The sequence below is a fragment of the Crotalus tigris genome, unplaced genomic scaffold (assembly GCF_016545835.1).
Source record: "Crotalus tigris isolate CLP2741 ecotype Arizona unplaced genomic scaffold, ASM1654583v1 scf7180000017536.10889498, whole genome shotgun sequence".
Lineage (NCBI taxonomy): Eukaryota > Metazoa > Chordata > Lepidosauria > Squamata > Viperidae > Crotalus > Crotalus tigris.
Genome location: NW_024096460.1, coordinates 5,510,005 through 5,525,989, shown reverse-complemented (window position 1 = coordinate 5,525,989; position 15,985 = coordinate 5,510,005). Strand labels below are relative to the sequence as shown.

The 15,985-nt window shown below is 37.9% G+C and overlaps 1 non-coding gene across 1 annotated transcript; it reads left to right on the top strand.

Annotated features, from left to right (window-relative positions):
- Positions 1 to 221: 221 nt before the first annotated feature.
- On the top strand, positions 222 to 295 carry TRNAT-AGU. Its single transcript has one exon. It is a non-coding gene; the product is annotated as a tRNA-Thr (tRNA).
- Positions 296 to 15,985: the final 15,690 nt, after the last annotated feature.

Sequence of the window (15,985 nt, the reverse complement as noted above, 5' to 3'; positions counted from 1 at the left end):
TGGGCTTTGAACCCAAGACTTCTTATATTCCAAAGGTGAATCAGGCTTGCAAGGCAAGCAGGAGATTGCTATATTAAGAATTTTGTGACAGCTAGTCTTAAGGGCTTTTGCCCTGCGGTCTCACTGGCAGAATATAATGTACTTTGCTAATGTAGCATCTTCCTCCTGTCTTTAGCATCTCACTCCTGTCTTTAGAGTAAGTGGCCTAAATTATAGCATGAGGCACCATGGCTAAGTTGGTTAAAGCACCTGTCTAGTAAACAGGAGATCCTGGGTTCGATTCCCAGTGGTGCCTTAGGAACGAAACCTTTTGATACTAACAAGATGGATACAGCTGAACAGGGCACACCTGGGTCTTTTTATTATTGCAAAGCAAAAAGAAAACCTGATCAACAGTCTGATTTTACATCATGATTGAGATTAGAATTTTGAATGAAATTCAAAGGCAGAGGCAATGAAGACCTTTAACCACCATCCCATATTTTTACAATCACAGCTAGGACTTGATAGGGAGTGCATTCCTCTAATTAGTTTGTGGATGTCGAGGATGGCTAGTTTTATTAATTCAGCTCTGCCAAGTATAAGGCCTTCCCGGGTATCTTTCTGATGATTATGGCTGTAGCTTTTCATATCAAAAGCAAGAGTAATATCAATACACTAACAAGCCAAGCATGATATTTCTTTGCTTTGAAGGCTATACAACACCAATACTGAAATGTATGTATATGTGCATGTAAGGCTGGCTTTAGGCTAAGGCTGAGTAGGTTCTGGCCTAGGGCACTAAAACCTAGGGGTGCCGACACTGCCCCTCCTTCCAGATCATTCTAAAAATGGAAATTCTTACATCAGTAGCATTGATGCCATCAGGTGGTGTCATGGGGTACCATATTCCCTTGAGTTGGCACTGTATATCTATATCTATGTAGGTCTTTGGTTATTCGGGTTTTCTCCTGTGTCAAATTGGAAGTGTCTTGGTGACGTTTCGACGAAGTCTCATTCGTCATCTTCAGGCTGGTAGAAGCATGAAGCCGAAAACACCAGCCTGAAGATGACGAATGAGACTTCGTCGAAACGTCGCCAAGACACTTCCAATTTGACGCAGGAGAAAACCCGAATAACCAAAGACCTACATACAAACACCCGCGAAAACCTCAGAAAACATCTATATCTATATCTATATCTATATCTATCTATATCTATATCTATATCTATATCTATATCTATATCTATATCTATCTATCTATCTATCTATCTATCTATCTATCTATCTATCTATCTATCTATCTATCTATCTATCTATCTTCTGGCATCAATTGTGCCACAACTGGCAATATGCCTAAGCTAATTAAAATGCTTGTCTGCTAAACAGGAGATTCTGAGTTTGACCCCCCCAACGGGGACTTAGGGGCTATTTCTTTGGGCCTTGGGGATCTGGCCTTGCAATTCTCTGAATGTGTTTGATTGCTCACCAAGGGAAGAAAGAAATATATAAAAGTTCAGAGGTTATATTATGATTCAGATCTGGTCTACTGCAGTCCCACTGCTAGAGGAAAAGCTTTACTTCTGCACCTTCCAGGAGAACGTGGTGTATGCTACTATCATGCCAATTTAGCCTAACCTGAAGTTATAAATAAGCCAGGCAACATACCTAGGGCAATGACATTAAGTTAAAGTATCTGCCTCATAAACAAGAGGTGCTGGGTTTGCTTTGGTAGTAGTATTTTGAGTTATGCTGTGGCATTCTAACAGTTGTTCCAGGAAGATTGGGAGCTTTTCCCCATTCCATGAAGTGGAAAAGAAAGCCATTTAAATCCTGAGTTTGTGTTGTGATTTGGATTTAAAGCAGCATGTTGTCTTGTTTTCTGGCAGGAACAAACTCAGAGTAATCAGTGTCTAAATGTGTTAGAGCTCCTAAATAGCAAACAAAACATCTTCATTTCAATTCTGGACAGTGCCTTGGAGATATTTTTGTTTGACAGTGAAGAGAAAGCTGCTCATGATTTCTGAAAATGAAAAAAATCTCTCCCCTCCACCCTTTTGCAATAAGTAGACAGAATGGCCAGTATTTTCATCCCCATGTTGTGTTTTCATCCCCAGTATTTGAATCCCTATATTGTAGTGTGATTTAAGCTTATCCTTATTTCTTACATTTCCCCAAAACACTCTGCAGTAAGATGGCAATGTAGCTGGCTCTGAACTGGTTTCTCTGATTTTGTATCTCTTTGGCCAAGGGAACTAGTTACTCCAGTGCCCTCAGGTTACCACAGCCACGCATGAAAAGTGTAATCTTTGAGGTAGGAGCCTTTTGAATGGTTTCTTGGATTTTCAAAGCACAATTATAATAACGCAAAATCTTTCTTAAATGTATGTGACATGAAAATCCCCTGCATTTACAATGAAAGGGACAGTTAATATATTGCAATTATATATTTGTTTTCAAATAAACCGTCTTGCTACTCTCAATGCTTTAAAACTTTTATACAGCAGCTTTTTGCAACTTGGTGCTTTCCAGATGTATGAGTTTATAATCCTCAGCATTACAATTTCCATAATTCTTCAAAGAGTAACACATCCTTGGAGAAAAGGCTATTCTGGGTGGAATGATGGGAATTTTAATCCAATTCATTAGGGAAGTCTTCCACAGAATTTTAAGGCTGCCTATTCACTTGTCTGGAGTCCCCGGTACCAGGAATTCAGTTTAAGCAAAATAAAAAATCTAACTCTTTTGTTTCCAGATTCACAAGATAGTGAGAACTGCAAGGTAAATTTACTGTAGCTAACCATTTTGATTTCCTAGGTTTGAATGGCTCAAGTAAGTGGTAAGAAAATGCAAGGCATTTTAAATTCCTTTTATGTATGCTTCAAAGCCTCTGTTGCTTTAGTAATGAGTTCTCTCATTTACTGCGGTGTTGGGAGGGGAAGTAGATAAACTCAAGGTCTCTTGAGTTTACTATATACGTTGGCAGCACCCACCACACATTTATCCTGGAAGGAATGAAGGAAAGTAATGGAAGGTTAGGATTTTCAGATATTTGAAGGGAGGACATGGATAACTGGAAAGGAAGAAAAAATAGGGAAAGCAGGATTAAAAGTGAAGGACCATTCAAGGTCCAGAAATATCAAATGGCTATAGAAGGTGATCAATCAGAATGAGAAGAGACATTAGAAGTTTGGACTCCTGAAGAGAAGGAAGAAAGGAAAGATATATTAAGGTGGATTCCTAGGAGGGATGAGGTGCATTCTAGAGGAGTAAGAGGCAACTCAGTTTAGAATTTATTTGTAAGAGAAAGGAGGTGAAGACAGCCCCTTCCTAACAGAGTGTATTATAGATGCAGATATGAACCTGGCAAAATTTTGTTTATAGGTGGTAAACAATAAAGAACTCAGCTTGGGAGAATCACTATGTATCACTTTTGTTTTGGGCCTGTTGAAAAAAGGAAAGGAGGAAAGAAGGAAAGGAGGAAAGAAGGAAAGAAAAAACATAGATAGATAGATAGATAGATAGATAGATAGATAGATAGATAGATAGATAGATAGATAGATAGAAGTCACAGTAGAAAAATTAGGATGTGTCACATAGTCAGTCTGATCATCATGTCATTATTATGCACACCTCCCCATTTTGTACATATGTTGGGACATCACATACATGTCCAAAAGAAGCAGAACTTGTGGTATTGCTTTTGCATGGTTTGGAGAATTTTCACAATCAGTGCAGGCACAAGCTGAATCCATCCTTTCCTCATTCTTTGCATTTCCATATTGTCCAGCATTTGTCAGGCTGTGTCCACCCATGTTTCTGTGTTATAACTTTACTGAAGAGGTGATCTGAGTCACTAGGCAGTCCATTCCAAGAACAATAGTCACAAGAACAATAGACTAAATTGTTTTTTAATGAAATTTATCAGGCCTTCATTAAACAGTTCAAAAGTGCGTGAGTAACAGAAAAGCTGTAATTGGAAAATAATCTCTGGACATAACATGGAGACCATATTTATGTGTCTCATCTTGTTCTTAGTTTAAGAAATGGCAACGAATTCAGCTGACTTCCTGAAGAGAACTAAGATCTCCCAAAGCTATCTGAATATTATTATAGACAATGCAACACTAGAAAGTACAGAACATTGTAGAACTTGAATGAAAGAAGGGAAAAATGACAGTTTCAATTTCAGAGTCATAGACTTTCTAGATCTTCTTGTCTCCCAACTGATGAAAAATCCATAAAGTTTAGCAGGTCATAGTTCTCCATAATTCTCTTGCATTCAGCCTCAATTCTTTAGATCAGGAATAAGCTTCCTATTCTGGCCTTGGACAACATTTCAATTTCATGACTTTGGCATCTTTCCCAAATTTCCATTATATCAAGAGAATTCAGAAATATCCATCAGAAATGATTTTAAATTTAATTTAACTTGACTTGAATTGGGACATGAATTCATAAACCTTATGTTTGATGTTAAAACATCTGCAATGGATTCATAAAATAATATTCTGCATCTGTTTTACCATAATCCTAAAAGAAAGAGCATGAGGTTTTGCAATACCAACAATAAACACTTTCCAAATATACTCCCAACTGTTCTTAACAAACAGATCCTATTGCTGGAAGCTCCTTGTTTAGCCTTTTCACCTATTTCCAACTTAATTTTTTTTATTTTCATCAAAATTATTCTGTGTACTGTATATTAAAATCAACCACTCCTTATTCTCTCGACTGCACTATTTGCAACTGTCTTTTTCTTTCTATGCACATAATGCAGTATCTTTCTCTCATTTTTTGTAACTATCATTTTTTTAAATAAATGTTTTCTTCATCACAGTTGTGATATTATAATATGTTATCGAACTCCTTCATGCTGATTTTCCGTGTCTTGCAATCTAAGAAATTTATTACTCACAGAGAGGCCATCTAGGATGAGACAGTTTTCCTCCGGAAATACATCTGTGATATAGGTAAACAGGCTTAATGTTAGAAAAATAAATATAGAAATATATTTCACAAAGACAAACTTAGGGCATTGCATTTATAAGGCTATTCCATATCCCATATTTTTTTTTCTCAATTGGAACAATGAAACAGTTCTAAATTCTTGAATACACAGGCAGGAGTACCTTCAACAGGCAATAATAATAACAACAATAATAAAATTTGATAAATAAGTAAAATAAATAAAAAATGAATTTGACAAATTCACCTTCAGTCAACTGCAAAAGGTGCTTTACTTGGAACAGCTTCTATTCTGAGATGATACATGTACGGTAACACGTTCAGCATCCAGATCTGCCTATCCTTGGTCCTTGGAAAGAACTTGATAAGTAGACAGAAATGTCAAATCCAGTCGTGAACATCTGGCAGACTGTATGACAAACCATGACAACAACAACAATAACAACAACCAGGGGGAAAATTAATCCAAATAATCTCTAAGTGCAAGAAAGGTAGCAGGTTTAGCTCTATAATCAGCAATAAAAACAGCTGCCAGAGAACCAGATGCAAAGGCAGAAAAAAGCCTGCTTCTTCACTTGGCTCAGGACATATATAACTGTCACTGGCAATGGAAAAAAATCATAATGTGGTTAAGTATAACCACAGAATAAAGAAACCAATTACTTGGAAGCGAGGGACATTTTAAAAATAAGTTATTTTTCTTTTTTATTAGGCACAGCTGAACCAAAGGAAAAGAGAGAAAATGTTTGTTCCATAGAACAAACACTTTGCTCCTATAATAACTGGTATTGTGAGGGTTCATGTGAAAGTTGTTTGTCACACTACTGTATCTAATAATATACTTTCAAGTCTCGGTATTCAGACTGGTACCCCTTTGTGTGAGGGGCTGTCCTGTTATTGGTTGATCATTGGTTGATTGATTGATTGATTGGACGGTTGGTTGATTTACTAACTTTAGTTTTATATGCCACACTTCATATGGTTTCATGGCAGAGTACAATCAAAAAACAAAATAAGTGTAACAGTAAAAGCAGAATAAGAGAGAAATAATTCTTAAAACTGTCAAAACCTTTTATAAATTTTAACCAGAAATGATAGTATTTCTAGGCGTACCAGTAATGTATCTTAAATATATGTTCTTTTGCATATTTATTTAATTTCACTAGGCTTAAAGGCCACTTCAACTGCAAATAACGTGAAGTAGTGTGCGTCTTAACCTCCATAAATTGGCTTAATAACAGTGCAATTAAAAACAAATCTGCCTCTCCCACTGGGAATATTATTTCATCATTTAATTCATTATTATTCAATATTACATTAATAAGTTCAGTCAAGCTAAAAGGTTTTTAAGGCTTTCTAAGGGTCACAGGGATGGAGTGTCCAGATTTTTGGTGGGAGGTTGTTCCACAGGAAGGAGGCCAAGGTGTTCTTGCTCTTCCCAGGATCTTGCATGGGGAAGGAAATTTCTCCAGCTATCATTCGGCACCAGCGATTAGCATGGGGGAAGGTTGCTGAGTGTCTGAGGACACCTGCTTGAACACCTAGTAAAGTTGTTATCATATAGAAACAAAAATAGCTTCTATTGTTGATCATTTTCATTGTGTTTGAACTGACATATTTCTGGCCACAGATTCTGGCTACAGAAAATTAAAATATTGAGTCATTCAGCTCCCCAGACTGAATCTTAATTTGCACTGAACACATTCAACCATTTGGACTGCACATGCACCAATCCTGGCTCATTGAACATCTTGCATGCAATGTCCCTTGCTCTAGAACAGGGCTTTTCACCCATTGTACCACTTTTAGGATATGGCAACATCTGAGTACCACCAGTCGCCTAGCAAGGTGTCAAAAACTTGATGACCCAAAAAAAAAAAGGAAAAAAGTGATAAAGTACAGGTAGTCCTCGACTTACAACAGTTCACTTAGTGACTGTTTGAAGTTACAATGGCACTGAAAAAAGTTCCCCCAAGCCACAGCCGAACAAGACACCTGCCTGCCCGCCCGGTGGCGCGCTTCCTCCTGTCTGAGGTTTTCATTGTTGTGAGCATTTCTGTTGAGGATTGGCAGTGGGGGTGGGGTGGGGGGGGTGTTTGGTTTTTATTCCCCCCGCCTGCTGGGTGGTTGCAGTAGGTTTTGGTCACTTCACATGACCCTGGGACACTGTGACATCATAAATATGAATCAATTGCCAAGCATCTAAATGTAAATCACAAGACTCTGGAGATACTGCAACATTCCAGCTGATCGGCACTTCTTCTGGGCTCAGCAGAAGCACCAAGATCAGCACCGAGCTCCAGCTAGAGCCTGGCGCCAATCCTGGTGCTTCCGCTGAGCCCTGACAGCCTTGCAGCTGTAGCCATCTCTTGCTCAGGCTTGTGTGGTGCTGCCACTGGTTCAGCTCATTCCCCTCCCCCGCTACTACTTTTCTAGGATGGTCGCGTACCACCTGCCAGATGCCAATGTACCATAGGTGGTACCGTACCATTGGTTGAAAATTCCTGCTCTAGAAAAGCATCAGAATAAAAAATGAGACATTTTCCAAGATTAAACTTAGTCCACTTCATTATTTAAGCCAAAGAATCCAAACAAATACTTCCTGCTGCACCAAATATTTTCTATTTATAGTTTTGTAGCGGAGAGTAAAACCACACTCAATGTGTTTTTCCTCCAGAAGTCAAAACAAAAAATTGTTTCTGTTTCTCGAATTCCATATCCGCTGAAATAAATCAACTGACAATCCTAATGAGTGATTATTCTGGATTCCTCTTAGCAATTTTGTAAAACATGATAGAGCCAATTAGCATTCTAGGTAAATCTGGAATCTAACTCCTTTTCTGCCAAAGCGCAAAGTTTACTTTTTCTTCATCCTAGTATTTTATAGTACCTCCAATGCCAAAGTTTTTTTTAGACCATATGATTGACAAATACAGGTAGTCCTTGACTTACAACAGTTCATTTAGTGACTGTCCAAAGTTACTGAAAAAGTGACTTATAACTGTCTTAGACACTTACAACCGTTGCAGCATCCCCATGGTCGCATGTTCAAAATTCAGACGCGTGGCAACTGACTCATATTTATGATGGTTGCAGTGTCCCAGGGTCATGCCATCACCTCTTGTGACCTTCTGACAAGCAAAGTCAATGGGGAACCAGATTCACTTAGCAATTGTGTTACTGCAATGATTCACTTAGCAACTGTGGCAAGGAAGGCCATAAGATGGGGCAAAACGCACGTAACAACTGTCTCACTTAACAACATAGATTTTGGGCTCAATTGTGGTTGTAACTTGAGGGCTACCTGTAATGAGCTTGTCACTGGATTTGTGTGTAGCAGCTATAGTGAGGTGTACGGTTGCCCAGTTACGGCTAGAGTGCAAATTGCAACATTTCCATTCTTAGCTTTAACCCATCTTGATCGTTGTACTATGCTTTATGTGAAACTCTCTTTGAAAAACTTCCAGAAACTCAGTTGGTGGGAATGCTTCAGCCGGGCTGCTGACTGATGGATCATATGATACCTGTACCGGCTGTCACTTGCCTACTAGGCACAAGTTAAGATGATGATGTTGACTTTTGAAGTTCTAAATGACATGGAGTCTGTTTATCTGCTGGACCACCCCTCCTCCTATGGACATATCTTGTTACTTAGATCAATGGGAAAAGCCCTTAAGAAAATGATTGTCTGGGTCAACAAGCTGGTATAAAGGAAGAGGCCTTCTTCTGCTTAACCACCAGGATATGAGATGTGCTCTCTATGGAGAAGCATTTGGCTGTCTCCTCCAGTATTTAGAAAGGTGTCACAAACACTGTTCTTTTGCAATTTATTTTAATGATTGCTTTTACTATTAATTGCATCGTGTTATTGCTATGTTTTATCCTCTGTATTTTTTTAAATTTTATTTTTATAATTTCCTTGAATATTAGAATCAAAAGGAAGGTGGGACATATATTAAACAGCACAATCAATCCATCAACCAAAACTTGGCAATGTGGGCAGTTATAGTAGATGTATATACTCACACTATCTACTGAAATCTAAGACATGTTGAGTTCAAAAGTGCATAGTGCTAGCTAAGGCTGTGTAAAATCGGAAAACTAGAGAAAATAAGAAAGTTTTCAGCCTGTAGCTTGGGAACTATTGTATTATATTGCTTTGTTTTGCCTGTTTATGAGATTTCACTGTGAGCCTGACCATACTTAGGAAAGACATGATTATCTATTTTTGACCTTGGCTTTGGCAATTGGAGGCCAAGAAAATGACTTTCCCATATTATTTGTGGATTTATGGGCGATTGAAGTAGATGTACACAGGAAGCTGTGTGGCACAAAGTTTCATTTGGAAAGATTAGGTGGATTGACTGTCCTTTTTGGTATGGAATCTGACACTATGTCGGTGGTTTAGAAGGAATTCAGACTCTAGCCAGGCTTGAGATATGGTGTACATTTTTTCTCTCTTGTGCAATAGCTTGGTGGCTAAGCAGATCCTTTGTCCCAGGGCTCATTTTAAATTTTTGGAAGAATGAAAAATTGAAAAAAAATATACTGCCCACATCCTTGAAGATCTGCTACCTGTCACTGTGAAGAATAATAGGTCAGAAGGGCCAAAGGCCTCTTCAACCAAGTGGCAGCCTCTAAATTTTCTTTCATCTGGAAACTGAAGTGATGCTAGAGTCTACTCCTATGAGAGAGGTTTTTCAGTCCCAACGTGGATTTCTTCATTTACTTCAAAAGGCAACTGTATTGCAGTTGGACACTTTTGCGTTTATTCTGCTTAGAAGAAGACATAGACTTCTGTCTCTAAATCTTGCTCTGAATAAATCATGGTTTTATCTTTAGGAATATCTTCTTTCTGCTAATCTATGAGGCCTCTACTAGAGTAGCCTCTGTCTAGTCTAATGTGCAGCAATTAGCAAGTGATAATATCTGCCTCTGACACTCACACTTAAGACCTGCAAATTGAACCACTTCAAGATACAGAAGGAATCAAGTTTTTTTTTTAAAGGGGCTTTTAAAACTGCAACTCTTTCAACAAAAGGTAGCTGAGGGTAGAAATTTAACTGTATAGAAAGAGCTGATTAACAATGACATGCAAAACTCAATAAAGTTGATTGTAAGCCCATTAAGCACACACACACTGTGAGAGTTGAAAGTTTGTGGGATCACCCCAAAAAATTAAACACAAAAGAATCTAAACAAACGAAAATAGGAAGCGGGCAACACCAAAAGCTATGGGTTAAAAGTACAAGGAAGTTCAGGCTTGATGTCAGGAACATTTTACTTCTTGTATGAGCTGTCGGCCGGTGGAACAGGCTGCCACATGAAGTGATGACTTTTCCTTTGCTGGAGATGTTCAAACCAAAGTGAACATTTATCCATCAGGGATGCTGTAGTGGATTTTAACTAAGAAGGTGGTCTCTAAGTTCCTTTCCAACTCTATGATTCGTTGGCTCCAAGTTCATTTTATAACTAGTTGTTTTGAAAGAGGAAGTTTTAAAATGAATAATTATTATTCTCAAGCCCAATGAAGGAAGATCCCCATTTTAAACACCAGTGATCCCCTGAATCTCCTATTTGGAGAACTGAACTAAGCACAACACAAATGGTCCTTGAGAGAAAAGAGAATAATTCCAAAGATATCCTAAAATAAAGTCATTTTAAAGAACTTTGAAGAAGAAATGTGCCAATTGGTTTCTTCCCTGTGCCAGAAATATTTTATGCCTTTTTATTGAGGACGCCTCCCATCCCACCCCATCTCCAGCAAAGTGTATCTACTGAAACAGGGTATGGGAACATTTTATTCCATCTGTTTCTTTGAGTAATGTAAAACTTCATTCACATCTCTGTTTAGTAAAGCTTATTTCTGGAAAATATAGTTGCTTTATGGTTTTGATCAATATTCATAGGCTTTGGGAAGAAGTTTCAATCTCAAAATATCTCATTGAATATTTAAGGGAAAGCAAATAAAAGTTCTTGAGAACTTAATTCAAATACATGTGCTACTTTCTTCTGTACAGTAGAATCCTGAAGATTGTCTTTCCTTTTCTCCTCATCTGATTGTTGTTGCTAAAGCAATCTAGAAGTTTGGATGGATGGGTGGACCATTCCTCCTGTTATTTGAATGCTGATGGGTTGACGTACTTCTTCAGTCATTAATCTTCAGGCTATATTTAGTGGGTTTTTATCCAGAGCTGCATCTCTTAGCACATACCTATAGTTTTCTTTTTTGTGTGTTTATCTTACTGTTGGAAAAACTGGTCTTTTGGGGGGGCGGGTTGTTTTGAACTTATTTCTTCAGTAGCTTATCATCAGGCCATTATTTAGGGGGTTTTATCCAGAGTTGCCTTTCTTAGCACATAGCTATGGTTTCCCCTTTTTCATGTTTATTTTCATGTTTAACTTTTTTTGGCAAAACTGATTTTTCGTGGGGAGGGGTTGTTTTTCCCTAGTGGGCCTTAAACTCTTGTTTCAAGGAAGGCCATGTGCTCCTTCTGCAGTTTTCTATCAAGCCCCGCCCCGCCCCGAGAAGGAAATATTAAAAAGGCAAAATATTATATTTCCTCAAAGGATCTTAAAAAGGCAGAAAAGCATGCCCAGTTTTTCTTAATAGCCCCAAGTCTCCCTCCCCCAAGCAGAAACCAGCTCTGTAGAATCATAATTCTTTCAGAAAGATTGGCACCAGGAAGCTTAGAGCTGATGACATTAGAAAGACAAAGATCCCTAGAACTAACAACCCCTCACCCCCCCAAAAATCCAACACAGGACATAGCCATCAGCCACATCCCCATGGAAGCAGGAGATGACCTTTAGGACATAAAAGCATTAACCCACCACCATCAGAATATCAGGAAGGCACACTCAGACTCAGGTCAAAGTTCATGCCACAGGAACAACTCCAAACACAAAAGCCCAAGAAGGTATAAAAACCCACTACTCCCAGCAACATGTGGTCAGCTTTCCCAGAGCCATGCTTCTGTCTGGCTTTGCTCTTCAATAAACTACAACCTTCTTTCTAAAGCAGTCTCCATTTTGTTTATTCCCAGCTTGGACTGATGAAGATTTTTCTTTCAATGGTAGATACTGAGTGTAGGAGAAGAGGAGGCATTGCTGTGGGGACAAGTTAAGCAAATCATAAACTCACACTCATTACATTGCTATAAATGGTCCGTCCGTTGACACTTATTTTGCAATTTAGTATTTAACTTTAGTTGACTAGATTCTTGTATGTAGGCTTGAACAATAAATCTTCTGAACTGCAACTTAATGCATAATCCTGATTGTTTGTGCCTGACACTGCAATTAAAAATGACACTTAAGTATTAGAAAAAAGACAAACTAGCTTTTTATCCCTGCAGGCAGAGATGTTCATTCCTTAGGCAGCAGATATTTTCCTGTTTGAAGATTGCAGATCACACAGTAGATGATGATGATGACGATAATGATGATGATGATGATGATGATGATAATAATAATAATAATAATCATAATCACCATAATCATAATAAAAGTTGGAAGGGATCTTGGAGGTCATCTAGTCCAACCCCCTGCTTAGGAAGGAAACCCTATACCATTTAAGACAAATGGCTGTCCAATCTCTTCTTAAAAACTTTCAGTGTTGGAGCATTCACAGCTTCTGGAGGCAGGTTGTTTCACTGGTTAATTGTTCTAACTGTCAGGAAGCTTCTCCTTAGTTCTAGGTTGCTTCTCTCCTTGATTAGTTTCCATCTGTTGCTTCTTGTCCTGCCTTCAGGCACTTTGGAGAATAGCTTGACTCCCTCTTCTTTGTGGCAGCCCCTGAGATATTGGAACACTGCTATTACGTCCCCCCTTGTCCTTCTCTTCATTAAACTAGACATACCCAATTCCAGCAACCGTTCCTTATATGTTTTAGCCTCCAGACCTCTAATCATCTTGGTGCTCTTCTCTGTACTCTTTCTAGAGTCTCAATAATAATAATAATACCAAGCTTGGAAATTTTGAAAAATTCATGATGGGAAGAGCAAAGAAAATATATCTGCAAACATTTTTGTTTTATCTTTGGATTTTCACCATGCCTTTCAGTATCTGGTGATTGGGGAAAAAGAGAGAAAACTCCTGTTAGGGAGTTAGGGAATGAGTACATCAGGCAAGTTTGGTATATTTTGTTTATGATGGAACTGAACAAGGCAATAGTGATTGCAGGTAAGTATAATCTGCCAGGTTGGTGTTCCCATACTGTACCTGCCTAGCAGGGATTATTGCCACGGTATTTCTATGACATTTCTACAATATGCGTATGCCATTGCTAGCACTGGACCAGCTGACACTTTGTGTTGCCTTCCAGGGGGAGAAGCTGATTAGACTGGATTAACTCATTACTGGAGAAGGCATAATATCTTCCATTGTATAAGTGGCAGTTGGATCTATTTAAGTGGATCAATATAAACCTTATGGTACTCACAGCTCTGTCTTCTAGTGGAGAGGAACAATCTTGTTGTGTGTGTGTGTGGTGGGGGAAGCAGGGCTGAGAAATAGCATCTAAGGGATTGCTACTGTGGCCCCGCAGTATCTATCTCTTTGAGGCAAATGCTTCCTTCACTGTGCCTAAAAGTGGGGCTGATCCTGATGTCATCATATAGTTTCAGCACTTTCTCTACACAATCTCAGCAGCTTCAATGCATCCATTTTGTGTTTTCTACGTAGCTCTCCCTCAGCACTGCAACACTGCCCATGATGAATGGGTGTTCTATGATGTACGGTCATGGATACTGGGATATGTTGTTATTTTTTTTCCTGGATTTTGTGTTTTTGGATGACTGTTTCTTACCCAGCAGGGCTTGGATGAACAGGGATAGGATACATGTAGTATGCTTCATGGAGAATAGGAGGACTTGTCTGCTACTTATTTACTAAGTTAAGAAAAACGTTAAGCTAACGCCTAGCCAAAATTAAGCACTTCCAAGGAACAAGGAAGGAAGGAGAAATTATGTGTTTAATCTTGGATTTTTTTTTTAAATTATTGAATTTATATGCCACTCATATGGATAGTGAGTATAAAAAAGAGATGCTTTCTAACCTTCCTCCATTTTCATGTCCTCATCAGATTCTTCTCTGTTTTTCCACATAGTGGAGTGAGTAGGATTCCTTATGATAGCTCTAAAGCTGGTATACTTTCCAAGGATGGACTGATGGATAAGGACCATTCATTCACGCTTACTCCTGATCTGCCCCAACTTCCCATCTTTTTGCTGTCTTCAGCATGGTAAAAAGTTTCAGCCATTTTTCTGGAATCTCCTAAAGTTCTCTGAAGAGGAACAATCTCTCAACACTTAAAGTGGAAGAGTTGCTCAATTTTGTGGCCTTTGTAGGAGCCATAAGATTGGAGCCCTAGGGTGATTTATAAGTAATTGTTAAAACAATCTGGTATGAAAGATTTAGTTTACTGAGTTGTCCAGATGTAGGTTATGCTAAGTGTAAGATAGTACTTGGCAATGAATAATGGTGCCTCAGTCTTTGACATGTTGTCTTTGAGACATTAGAGAAAGCCTTCTCAGACTAGAGAAGATGGATGAGAAATATTTCTGCCTTGCTTTTCCATCTGTCAACTTATATGTGCAATGTTATTTTGCCATTACAGAAGAAAAATATACTGGCTTGCAGAAGACAAATCACACTGGGACCAAAGACATTATAAGTTCAATGGACAAAGTTTATAATTATAATCTTTAAAAGTAGTGTCACTGCTCACTTCCTGTGCAGCTGTTTTCCATATTATTTGTCTTCCATGTTGAAGAAAATTCATGAGTGATTCTCAAAAAATCTCCAGACAAGCTTGAACTTCATTTTTCAAAATAACATCATGAAAAGAACAGCACGTTCCTGTTGTCTAGTTAACATTTCTCCATGATTTCATATTACATAGGAATAATGAAAAATATAACTCCTCTTAGCAACTACAGTTTTTAATAGTTTAATTTATGAAAGATGGGGAGTGACACTTTCTGCTTTTCTTTTTTAATTCTTCCAGCACAAATGAGAATGAATTTATGGTTTAAACATGAATGAGGGAAATACTAATTTGTTTTTGTGTGCTAACAGTTTTTGATATTATATCCCACTTTTTATTCATCTCAGCCAGTGCTATTTTGAAGATAATAATCTACATCAATTCTTGGGTACATAATGGCTAGATTTTAAATGCATTTATAGAGCAATGCCATTAGAAAGATAACATATTTGTTTTAATGTGCTGGAAGCAGTTTTAAATTATATATTTCCTTAGAAATAGCATCAGTTATTTATGTAAATGAGAAAGAGATAGGTCATTGCTTTTTATCATCTGGTCTTCAAACTCCCCAACCTTTTTGATCCATTTACAGATTTGAAACCAGAGAGCTTGCTAACTCTTCTATAATTCCCATGGGTGGGGAGGATTTTTCCATTTAGAAAATAACTGACATGATGGTCACACATCAACAAAGCAAAATGGATGGATCTGAGAGGCCAAAGAGCACCAAGGCCAGATGGTTACAGATTGTACTTGAATTTTATTCATTCAAAGCCTCTAATTTATTGATCTTGCTCTCTTTTGAAAGAAATGTACCATTTTTATAATTAAAAATTAAGATAAAAATTAAATTTTAAAAATCGAAACATGGGAACTTATTAAAGCCTAAATAAAAATGATCTGAAGTCAGCTGCAACAGCAAATTTGCCTAATAACTACTTCTAGTTTCCTAACATTCAATCAAAAGGGAGTAAATCAGTGTTTTCTAGGGAAGACATTCCAAAACAATGAAAAAAATATCTAGCTTGCAATTTTGATTCATGGGCTTCACTAAAACTTTTGCATGTATAAATGGTTGGGCTGTGATGAATCATAATGTGGCCTGTCTAGTTTTAGCCTAAATGAATGTGAGACTCCAGTCACTTGATGAAGCATCCCCTTATTACAGCAGGATAACTGAAAAGGCTCACCTTATTTTGGGTTCATTAGGAATAAAAGTGACATGGGCAAAAAAAATCACATTTTACATTGCTTGTATAGAAACAAGC